The sequence below is a fragment of the Ambystoma mexicanum genome, chromosome 4q (assembly GCF_040938575.1).
Source record: "Ambystoma mexicanum isolate Mex_15411 chromosome 4q, UKY_AmexF1_1, whole genome shotgun sequence".
Lineage (NCBI taxonomy): Eukaryota > Metazoa > Chordata > Amphibia > Caudata > Ambystomatidae > Ambystoma > Ambystoma mexicanum.
Window position 1 is genome coordinate 528,362,050 of NC_090928.1, and position 12,428 is coordinate 528,374,477.

Consider the following 12,428-nt stretch of genomic DNA (forward strand, 5'->3'; position numbering starts at 1 on the left):
AAAAGTCCTATTTGTGTTTTCTCCACTTTATTTTATAGTAAGATGATACATACTTTTTCTTTTACAGTGAATACATTAAGGTGTGGTATTGCCCCATTACACATCATCCAGACATGCATTCATATATTGCATGTTAACAATGAAAATATTGCAAAGAAACTTTCAATTTCTATTTTTTTGGTCAAAAAGTACTAAAATTTTAGTTGCTTTCACCCAACGTGGGGCTCGAACCCACGACCCTGAGATTAAGAGTCTCATGCTCTACCGACTGAGCTAGCCAGGCTCCTTTGGATTCCTATAGTTTTCTTCCCTATCCCTGCACTGCCGTTTTCCACAGATAGGATGTATTTTTTTGGTCAAAAAGCATTACAATTTTAGTTGTGTTCGCCCAACGTGGGCTCGAACCCAAGACCCTGAGATTAAGAGTATCATGCTCTACCGACTGAGCTAGCCGGGCTCCTTTGGATGCCTATAGTTTTCTTCCCTATCCCTGCACTGCCGTTTTCCACAGATAGGATGCTGTGTAATCATAGGCTCTGGTGGAGTTTGGAAAGAAAATACACATCAGCCAGAGGCAGAAATAGTCTAAGAAAGTATCAAACACAATTACCAGTCAATATCAGAACGCATTGAAGAATATCAGGAAATAGCCGATTAAACCTGTGTGGAAAAAAGTCTTATTTGTGTTTTCTCCACTTTATTTTATAGTAAGATGATACATACTTTTTCTTTTACAGTGAATACATTAAGGTGTGGTATTGCCCCATTACACATCATCCAGACATGCATTCATATATTGCATGTTAACAATCAAAATATTGCAAATATTGTAAAGAGACTTTCAATTTCTATTTTTTTGGTCAAAAAGCATTAAAATTTTAGTTGTTTTCGCCCAACGTGGGGCTCGCACCCACGACCCTGAGATTAAGAGTCTCATGCTCTACCGACTGAGCTAGCCGGGCTCTTTTGGATGCCTATAGTTTTCTTCCCTATCCCTGCACTGCCGCTGTCCACAGATAGGATGCTGTGTAATCATAGGCTCTGGTGGAGTTTGAGAAGAAAATACACATCAGCCAGAGGCAGAAATAGTCTAAGAAAGTATCAAACACAATTACCAGTCAATATCAGAACGCATTGAAGAATATCAGGAAATAGCCGATTAAACCTGTGTGGAAAAAAGTCTTATTTGTGTTTTCTCCACTTTATTTTATAGTAAGATGATACATACTTATTCTTTTACAGTGAATACATTAAGGTGTGGTATTGCCCCATTACACATCATCCAGACATGCATTCATATATTGCATGTTAACAATGAAAATATTGCAAATATTGTAAAGAGACTTTCAATTTCTATTTTTTTGGTCAAAAAGCACTAAAATTTTAGTTGCTTTCACCCAACGTGGGGCTCGAACCCACGACCCTGAGATTAAGAGTCTCATGCTCTACCGACTGAGCTAGCCAGGCTCCTTTGGATGCTTATAGTTTTCTTCCCTATCCCTGCACTGCGGTTTTCCACAGATAGGATGTATTTTTTTGGTCAAAAAGCATTACAATTTTAGTTGTGTTCGCCCAACGTGGGCTCGAACCCACGACCGTGAGATTAAGAGTATCATGCTCTACCAACTGAGCTAGCCGGGCTCCTTTGGATGCCTATAGTTTTCTTCCCTATCCCTGCACTGCCGTTTTCCACAGATAGGATGCTGTGTAATCATAGGCTCTGGTGGAGTTTGGAAAGAAAATACACATCAGCCAGAGGCAGAAATAGTCTAAGAAAGTATCAAACACAATTACCAGTCAATATCAGAACGCATTGAAGAATATCAGGAAATAGCCGATTAAACCTGTGTGGAAAAAAGTCTTATTTGTGTTTTCTCCACTTTATTTTATAGTAAGATGATGCATACTTTTTCTTTTACAGTGAATACATTAAGGTATGGTATTGCCCCATTGCACATCATCCAGACATGCATTCATATATTGCATGTTAACAATGAAAATGTTGCAAAGAGACTTTCAATTTCTATTTTTTTGGTCAAAAAGCACTACAATTTTAGCTGTTTTCGCCCAACGTGGGGCTCAAACCCACGACCCTGAGATTAAGAGTCTCATGCTCTACCGACTGAGCTAGCCGGGCTCCTTTGGATGCCTATAGTTTTCTTCCCTATCCCTGCACTGCCGCTTTCCACAGATAGGATGCTGTGTAATCATAGGCTCTGGTGGAGTTTGGAAAGAAAATACACATCAGCCAGAGGCAGAAATAGTCTAAGAAAGTATCAAACACAATTACCAGTCAATATCAGAACGCATTGAAGAATATCAGGAAATAGCCGATTAAACATGTGTGGAAAAAGGTCTTATTTGTGTTTTCTCCACTTTATTTTATAGTAAGATGATACATACTTTTTCTTTTACAGTGAATACATTAAGGTGTGGTATTGCCCCATTACACATCATCCAGACATGCATTCATATATTGCATGTTAACAATGAAAATATTGCAAATATTGTAAAGAGACTTTCAATTTCTATTTTTTTGGTCAAAAAGCACTAAAATTTTAGTTGTTTTCGCCCAACGTGGGGCTCAAACCCACGACCCTGAGATTAAGAGTCTCATGCTCTACCGACTGAGCTAGCCGGGCTCCTGTGGATGCCTATAGTTTTCTTCCTTATCCCTGCACTGCCGTTTTCCACAGATAGGATGTATTTTTTTGGTCAAAAAGTCCTACAATTTTAGTTGTTTTCGCCCAACGTGGGGCTCGAACCCACGACCCTGAGATTAAGAGTCTCATGCTCTACCGACTGAGCTAGCCGGGCTCCTTTGGATACCTATAGTTTTCTTCCCTATCCCTGCACTGCCGTTTTCCACAGATAGGATGCTGTGTAATCATAGGCTCTGGTGGAGTTTGGAAAGAAAATACACATCAGCCAGAGGCAGAAATAGTCTAAGAAAGTATCAAACACAATTACCAGTCAATATCAGAACGCATTGAAGAATATCAGGAAATAGCCGATTAAACATGTGTGGAAAAAAGTCTTATTTGTGTTTTCTCCACTTTATTTTATAGTAAGATGATACATACTTTTTCTTTTACAGTGAATACATTAAGGTGTGGTATTGCCCCATTACACATCATCCAGACATGCATTCATATATTGCATGTTAACAATCAAAATATTGCAAATATTGTAAAGAGACTTTCAATTTCTATTTTTTTGGTCAAAAAGCATTAAAATTTTAGTTGTTTTTGCCCAACGTGGGGCTCGCACCCACGACCCTGAGATTAAGAGTCTCATGCTCTACCGACTGAGCTAGCCGGGCTCCTTTGGATGCCTATAGTTTTCTTCCCTATCCCTGCACTGCCGTTTTCCACAGATAGGATGTATTTTTTTGGTCAAAAAGCACTATAATTTTAGTTGTTTTCACCCAACGTGGGGCTCGAACCCACGACCCTGAGATTAAGAGTCTCATGCTCTACCGACTGAGCTAGCCAGGCTCCTTTGGATGCCTATAGTTTTCTTCCCTATCCCTGCACTGCCATTTTCCACAGATAGGATGTATTTTTTTGGTCAAAAAGCATTACAATTTTAGTTGTGTTCGCCCAACGTGGGCTCGAACCCACGACCCTGAGATTAAGAGTATCATGCTCTACCGACTGAGCTAGCCGGGCTCCTTTGGATGCCTATAGTTTTCTTCCCTATCCCTGCACTGCCGTTTTCCACAGATAGGATGCTGTGTAATCATAGGCTCTGGTGGAGTTTGGAAAGAAAATACACATCAGCCAGAGGCAGAAATAGTCTAAGAAAGTATCAAACACAATTACCAGTCAATATCAGAACGCATTGAAGAATATCAGGAAATAGCCGATTAAACCTGTGTGGAAAAAGTCCTATTTGTGTTTTCTCCACTTTATTTTATAGTAAGATGATACATACTTTTTCTTTTACAGTGAATACATTAAGGTGTGGTATTGCCCCATTACACATCATCCAGACATGCATTCATATATTGCATGTTAACAATGAAAATATTGCAAAGAGACTTTCAATTTCTATTTTTTTGGTCAAAAAGCACTACAATTTTAGTTGTTTTCACCCAACGTGGGGCTCAAACCCACGACCCTGAGATTAAGAGTCTCATGCTCTACCGACTGAGCTAGCCGGGCTCCTTTGGATGCCTATAGTTTTCTTCCCTATCCCTGCACTGCCGCTTTCCACAGATAGGATGCTGTGTAATCATAGGCTCTGGTGGAGTTTGGAAAGAAAATACACATCAGCCAGAGGCAGAAATAGTCTAAGAAAGTATCAAACACAATTACCAGTCAATATCAGAACGCATTGAAGAATATCAGGAAATAGCCGATTAAACCTGTGTGGAAAAAAGTCTTATTTGTGTTTTCTCCACTTTATTTTATAGTAAGATGATACATACTTTTTCTTTTACAGTGAATACATTAAGGTGTGGTATTGCCCCATTACACATCATCCAGACATGCATTCATATATTGCATGTTAACAATGAAAATATTGCAAATATTGTAAAGAGACTTTCAATTTCTATTTTTTTGGTCAAAAAGTACTAAAATTTTAGTTGCTTTCACCCAACGTGTGGCTCGAACCCACGACCCTGAGATTAAGAGTCTCATGCTCTACCGACTGAGCTAGCCAGGCTCCTTTGGATTCCTATAGTTTTCTTCCCTATCCCTGCACTGCCGTTTTCCACAGATAGGATGTATTTTTTTGGTCAAAAAGCATTACAATTTTAGTTGTGTTCGCCCAACGTGGGCTCGAACCCACGACCCTGAGATTAAGAGTATCATGCTCTACCGACTGAGCTAGCCGGGCTCCTTTGGATGCCTATAGTTTTCTTCCCTATCCCTGCACTGCCGTTTTCCACAGATAGGATGCTGTGTAATCATAGGCTCTGGTGGAGTTTGGAAAGAAAATACACATCAGCCAGAGGCAGAAATAGTCTAAGAAAGTATCAAACACAATTACCAGTCAATATCAGAACGCATTGAAGAATATCAGGAAATAGCCGATTAAACCTGTGTGGAAAAAAGTCTTATTTGTGTTTTCTCCACTTTATTTTATAGTAAGATGATACATACTTTTTCTTTTACAGTGAATACATTAAGGTGTGGTATTGCCCCATTACACATCATCCAGACATGCATTCATATATTGCATGTTAACAATCAAAATATTGCAAATATTGTAAAGAGACTTTCAATTTCTATTTTTTTGGTCAAAAAGCATTAAAATTTTAGTTGTTTTCGCCCAACGTGGGGCTCGCACCCACGACCCTGAGATTAAGAGTCTCATGCTCTACCGACTGAGCTAGCCGGGCTCCTTTGGATGCCTATAGTTTTCTTCCCTATCCCTGCACTGCCGCTTTCCACAGATAGGATGCTGTGTAATCATAGGCTCTGGTGGAGTTTGGAAAGAAAATACACATCAGCCAGAGGCAGAAATAGTCTAAGAAAGTATCAAACACAATTACCAGTCAATATCAGAACGCATTGAAGAATATCAGGAAATAGCCGATTAAACCTGTGTGGAAAAAAGTCTTATTTGTGTTTTCTCCACTTTATTTTATAGTAAGATGATACATACTTATTCTTTTACAGTGAATACATTAAGGTGTGGTATTGCCCCATTACACATCATCCAGACATGCATTCATATATTGCATGTTAACAATGAAAATATTGCAAATATTGTAAAGAGACTTTCAATTTCTATTTTTTTGGTCAAAAAGCACTAAAATTTTAGTTGCTTTCACCCAACGTGGGGCTCGAACCCACGACCCTGAGATTAAGAGTCTCATGCTCTACCGACTGAGCTAGCCAGGCTCCTTTGGATGCTTATAGTTTTCTTCCCTATCCCTGCACTGCGGTTTTCCACAGATAGGATGTATTTTTTTGGTCAAAAAGCATTACAATTTTAGTTGTGTTCGCCCAACGTGGGCTCGAACCCACGACCCTGAGATTAAGAGTATCATGCTCTACCAACTGAGCTAGCCGGGCTCCTTTGGATGCCTATAGTTTTCTTCCCTATCCCTGCACTGCCGTTTTCCACAGATAGGATGCTGTGTAATCATAGGCTCTGGTGGAGTTTGGAAAGAAAATACACATCAGCCAGAGGCAGAAATAGTCTAAGAAAGTATCAAACACAATTACCAGTCAATATCAGAACGCATTGAAGAATATCAGGAAATAGCCGATTAAACCTGTGTGGAAAAAAGTCCTATTTGTGTTTTCTCCACTTTATTTTATAGTAAGATGATACATACTTTTTCTTTTACAGTGAATACATTAAGGTGTGGTATTGCCCCATTACACATCATCCAGACATGCATTCATATATTGCATGTTAACAATGAAAATATTGCAAATATTGTAAAGAGACTTTCAATTTCTATTTTTTTGGTCAAAAAGCACTAAAATTTTAGTTGTTTTCGCCCAACGTGGGGCTCGAACCCACGACCCTGAGATTAAGAGTCTCATGCTCTACCGACTGAGCTAGCCGGGCTTCTTTGGATGCTTATAGTTTTCTTCCCTATCCCTGCACTGCGGTTTTCCACAGATAGGATGTATTTTTTTGGTCAAAAAGCATTACAATTTTAGTTGTGTTCGCCCAACGTGGGCTCGAACCCACGACCGTGAGATTAAGAGTATCATGCTCTACCAACTGAGCTAGCCGGGCTCCTTTGGATGCCTATAGTTTTCTTCCCTATCCCTGCACTGCCGTTTTCCACAGATAGGATGCTGTGTAATCATAGGCTCTGGTGGAGTTTGGAAAGAAAATACACATCAGCCAGAGGCAGAAATAGTCTAAGAAAGTATCAAACACAATTACCAGTCAATATCAGAACGCATTGAAGAATATCAGGAAATAGCCGATTAAACCTGTGTGGAAAAAAGTCTTATTTGTGTTTTCTCCACTTTATTTTATAGTAAGATGATGCATACTTTTTCTTTTACAGTGAATACATTAAGGTATGGTATTGCCCCATTGCACATCATCCAGACATGCATTCATATATTGCATGTTAACAATGAAAATATTGTAAAGAGACTTTCAATTTCTATTTTTTTGGTCAAAAAGTACTAAAATTTTAGTTGCTTTCACCCAACGTGTGGCTCGAACCCACGACCCTGAGATTAAGAGTCTCATGCTCTACCGACTGAGCTAGCCAGGCTCCTTTGGATTCCTATAGTTTTCTTCCCTATCCCTGCACTGCCGTTTTCCACAGATAGGATGTATTTTTTTGGTCAAAAAGCATTACAATTTTAGTTGTGTTCGCCCAACGTGGGCTCGAACCCACGACCCTGAGATTAAGAGTATCATGCTCTACCGACTGAGCTAGCCGGGCTCCTTTGGATGCCTATAGTTTTCTTCCCTATCCCTGCACTGCCGTTTTCCACAGATAGGATGCTGTGTAATCATAGGCTCTGGTGGAGTTTGGAAAGAAAATACACATCAGCCAGAGGCAGAAATAGTCTAAGAAAGTATCAAACACAATTACCAGTCAATATCAGAACGCATTGAAGAATATCAGGAAATAGCCGATTAAACCTGTGTGGAAAAAAGTCTTATTTGTGTTTTCTCCACTTTATTTTATAGTAAGATGATACATACTTTTTCTTTTACAGTGAATACATTAAGGTGTGGTATTGCCCCATTACACATCATCCAGACATGCATTCATATATTGCATGTTAACAATCAAAATATTGCAAATATTGTAAAGAGACTTTCAATTTCTATTTTTTTGGTCAAAAAGCATTAAAATTTTAGTTGTTTTCGCCCAACGTGGGGCTCGCACCCACGACCCTGAGATTAAGAGTCTCATGCTCTACCGACTGAGCTAGCCGGGCTCCTTTGGATGCCTATAGTTTTCTTCCCTATCCCTGCACTGCCGCTGTCCACAGATAGGATGCTGTGTAATCATAGGCTCTGGTGGAGTTTGAGAAGAAAATACACATCAGCCAGAGGCAGAAATAGTCTAAGAAAGTATCAAACACAATTACCAGTCAATATCAGAACGCATTGAAGAATATCAGGAAATAGCCGATTAAACCTGTGTGGAAAAAAGTCTTATTTGTGTTTTCTCCACTTTATTTTATAGTAAGATGATACATACTTATTCTTTTACAGTGAATACATTAAGGTGTGGTATTGCCCCATTACACATCATCCAGACATGCATTCATATATTGCATGTTAACAATGAAAATATTGCAAATATTGTAAAGAGACTTTCAATTTCTATTTTTTTGGTCAAAAAGCACTAAAATTTTAGTTGCTTTCACCCAACGTGGGGCTCGAACCCACGACCCTGAGATTAAGAGTCTCATGCTCTACCGACTGAGCTAGCCAGGCTCCTTTGGATGCTTATAGTTTTCTTCCCTATCCCTGCACTGCGGTTTTCCACAGATAGGATGTATTTTTTTGGTCAAAAAGCATTACAATTTTAGTTGTGTTCGCCCAACGTGGGCTCGAACCCACGACCGTGAGATTAAGAGTATCATGCTCTACCAACTGAGCTAGCCGGGCTCCTTTGGATGCCTATAGTTTTCTTCCCTATCCCTGCACTGCCGTTTTCCACAGATAGGATGCTGTGTAATCATAGGCTCTGGTGGAGTTTGGAAAGAAAGTACACATCAGCCAGAGGCAGAAATAGTCTAAGAAAGTATCAAACACAATTACCAGTCAATATCAGAACGCATTGAAGAATATCAGGAAATAGCCGATTAAACCTGTGTGGAAAAAAGTCTTATTTGTGTTTTCTCCACTTTATTTTATAGTAAGATGATGCATACTTTTTCTTTTACAGTGAATACATTAAGGTATGGTATTGCCCCATTGCACATCATCCAGACATGCACTCATATATTGCATGTTAACAATGAAAATGTTGCAAAGAGACTTTCAATTTCTATTTTTTTGGTCAAAAAGCACTACAATTTTAGCTGTTTTCGCCCAACGTGGGGCTCAAACCCACGACCCTGAGATTAAGAGTCTCATGCTCTACCGACTGAGCTAGCCGGGCTCCTTTGGATGCCTATAGTTTTCTTCCCTATCCCTGCACTGCCGCTTTCCACAGATAGGATGCTGTGTAATCATAGGCTCTGGTGGAGTTTGGAAAGAAAATACACATCAGCCAGAGGCAGAAATAGTCTAAGAAAGTATCAAACACAATTACCAGTCAATATCAGAACGCATTGAAGAATATCAGGAAATAGCCGATTAAACCTGTGTGGAAAAAAGTCCTATTTGTGTTTTCTCCACTTTATTTTATAGTAAGATGATACATACTTTTTCTTTTACAGTGAATACATTAAGGTGTGGTATTGCCCCATTACACATCATCCAGACATGCATTCATATATTGCATGTTAACAATGAAAATATTGCAAATATTGTAAAGAGACTTTCAATTTCTATTTTTTTGGTCAAAAAGCACTAAAATTTTAGCTGTTTTCGCCCAACGTGGGGCTCGAACCCACGACCCTGAGATTAAGAGTCTCATGCTCTACCGACTGAGCTAGCCGGGCTTCTTTGGATGCTTATAGTTTTCTTCCCTATCCCTGCACTGCCGTTTTCCACAGATAGGATGTACTCTGGTGGAGTTTGGAAAGAAAATACACATCAGCCAGAGGCAGAAATAGTCTAAGAAAGTATCAAACACAATTACCAGTCAATATCAGAACGCATTGAAGAATATCAGGAAATAGCCGATTAAACCTGTGTGAAAAAAAGTCTTATTTGTGTTTTCTCCACTTTATTTTATAGTAAGATGATGCATACTTTTTCTTTTACAGTGAATACATTAAGGTATGGTATTGCCCCATTACACATCATCCAGACATGCATTCATATATTGCATGTTAACAATGAAAATATTTCAAAGAGACTTTCAATTTCTATTTTTTTGGTCAAAAAGCACTACAATTTTAGTTGTTATCGCCCAACGTGGGGCTCAAACCCATGACCCTGAGATTAAGAGTCTCATGCTCTACCGACTGAGCTAGCCGGGCTCCTTTGGATGCCTATAGTTTTCTTCCCTATCCCTGTACTGCCGCTTTCCACAGATAGGATGCTGTGTAATCATAGGCTCTGGTGGAGTTTGGAAAGAAAATACACATCAGCCAGAGGCAGAAATAGTCTAAGAAAGTATCAAACACAATTACCAGTCAATATCAGAACGCATTGAAGAATATCAGGAAATAGCCGATTAAACCTGTGTGGAAAAAAGTCTTATTTGTGTTTTCTCCACTTTATTTTATAGTAAGATGATACATACTTTTTCTTTTACAGTGAATACATTAAGGTGTGGTATTGCCCCATTACACATCATCCAGACATGCATTCATATATTGCATGTTAACAATCAAAATATTGCAAATATTGTAAAGAGACTTTCAATTTCTATTTTTTTGGTCAAAAAGCACTAAAATTTTAGTTGTTTTCGCCCAACGTGGGGCTCAAAGCCACGACCCTGAGATTAAGAGTCTCATGCTCTACCGACTGAGCTAGCCAGGCTCCTTTGGATGCCTATAGTTTTCTTCCCTATCCCTGCACTGCCGTTTTCCACAGATAGGATGTATTTTTTTGGTCAAAAAGCACTATAATTTTAGTTGTTTTCACCCAACGTGGGGCTCGAACCCACGATCCTGAGATTAAGAGTCTCATGCTCTACCGACTGAGCTAGCCAGGCTCCTTTGGATGCCTATAGTTTTCTTCCCTATCCCTGCACTGCCGTTTTCCACAGATAGGATGTATTTTTTTGGTCAAAAAGCATTACAATTTTAGTTGTGTTCGCCCAACGTGGGCTCGAACCCACGACCCTGAGATTAAGAGTATCATGCTCTACCGACTGAGCTAGCCGGGCTCCTTTGGATGCCTATAGTTTTCTTCCCTATCCCTGCACTGCCGTTTTCCACAGATAGGATGCTGTGTAATCATAGGCTCTGGTGGAGTTTGGAAAGAAAATACACATCAGCCAGAGGCAGAAATAGTCTAAGAAAGTATCAAACACAATTACCAGTCAATATCAGAACGCATTGAAGAATATCAGGAAATAGCCGATTAAACCTGTGTGGAAAAAAGTCCTATTTGTGTTTTCTCCACTTTATTTTATAGTAAGATGATACATACTTTTTCTTTTAAAGTGAATACATTAAGGTGTGGTATTGCCCCATTACACATCATCCAGACATGCATTCATATATTGCATGTTAACAATGAAAATATTGCAAATATTGTAAAGAGACTTTCAATTTCTATTTTTTTGGTCAAAAAGCACTAAAATTTTAGTAGTTTTCGCCCAACGTGGGGCTCGAACCCACGACCCTGAGATTAAGAGTCTCATGCTCTACCGACTGAGCTAGCCGGGCTTCTTTGGATGCTTATAGTTTTCTTCCCTATCCCTGCACTGCCGTTTTCCACAGATAGGATGTACTCTGGTGGAGTTTGGAAAGAAAATACACATCAGCCAGAGGCAGAAATAGTCTAAGAAAGTATCAAACACAATTACCAGTCAATATCAGAACGCATTGAAGAATATCAGGAAATAGCCGATTAAACCTGTGTGGAAAAAAGTCTTATATGTGTTTTCTCCACTTTATTTTATAGTAAGATGATGCATACTTTTTCTTTTACAGTGAATACATTAAGGTATGGTATTGCCCCATTGCACATCATCCAGACATGCATTCATATATTGCATGTTAACAATGAAAATGTTGCAAAGAGACTTTCAATTTCTATTTTTTTGGTCAAAAAGCACTACAATTTTAGCTGTTTTCGCCCAACGTGGGGCTCAAACCCACGACCCTGAGATTAAGAGTCTCATGCTCTACCGACTGAGCTAGCCGGGCTCCTTTGGATGCCTATAGTTTTCTTCCCTATCCCTGCACTGCCGTTTTCCACAGATAGGATGTATTTTTTTGGTCAAAAAGCACTATAATTTTAGTTGTTTTCACCCAACGTGGGGCTCGAACCCACGACCCTGAGATTAAGAGTCTCATGCTCTACCGACTGAGCTAGCCAGGCTCCTTTGGATGCCTATAGTTTTCTTCCCTATCCCTGCACTGCCATTTTCCACAGATAGGATGTATTTTTTTGGTCAAAAAGCATTACAATTTTAGTTGTGTTCGCCCAACGTGGGCTCGAACCCACGACCCTGAGATTAAGAGTATCATGCTCTACCGACTGAGCTAGCCGGGCTCCTTTGGATGCCTATAGTTTTCTTCCCTATCCCTGCACTGCCGTTTTCCACAGATAGGATGCTGTGTAATCATAGGCTCTGGTGGAGTTTGGAAAGAAAATACACATCAGCCAGAGGCAGAAATAGTCTAAGAAAGTATCAAACACAATTACCAGTCAATATCAGAACGCATTGAAGAATATCAGGAAAT

General features: G+C 39.5%; 4 non-coding genes across 4 annotated transcripts; all 4 read right to left on the bottom strand.

The window, feature by feature from the left end:
• Positions 1-2,744: 2,744 nt before the first annotated feature.
• Positions 2,745-2,817, bottom strand: TRNAK-CUU (transfer RNA lysine (anticodon CUU)). Its single transcript has one exon. It is a non-coding gene; the product is annotated as a tRNA-Lys (tRNA).
• Positions 2,818-6,461: 3,644 nt separating this feature from the next.
• On the bottom strand, positions 6,462-6,534 carry TRNAK-CUU (transfer RNA lysine (anticodon CUU)). Its single transcript has one exon. It is a non-coding gene; the product is annotated as a tRNA-Lys (tRNA).
• Positions 6,535-9,490: 2,956 nt separating this feature from the next.
• On the bottom strand, positions 9,491-9,563 carry TRNAK-CUU (transfer RNA lysine (anticodon CUU)). The gene has a single exon. It is a non-coding gene; the product is annotated as a tRNA-Lys (tRNA).
• A 1,769-nt stretch (positions 9,564-11,332) lies between these two features.
• TRNAK-CUU (transfer RNA lysine (anticodon CUU)) lies at positions 11,333-11,405 on the bottom strand. Its single transcript has one exon. It is a non-coding gene; the product is annotated as a tRNA-Lys (tRNA).
• Between the last annotated feature and the right edge of the window lie 1,023 nt (positions 11,406-12,428).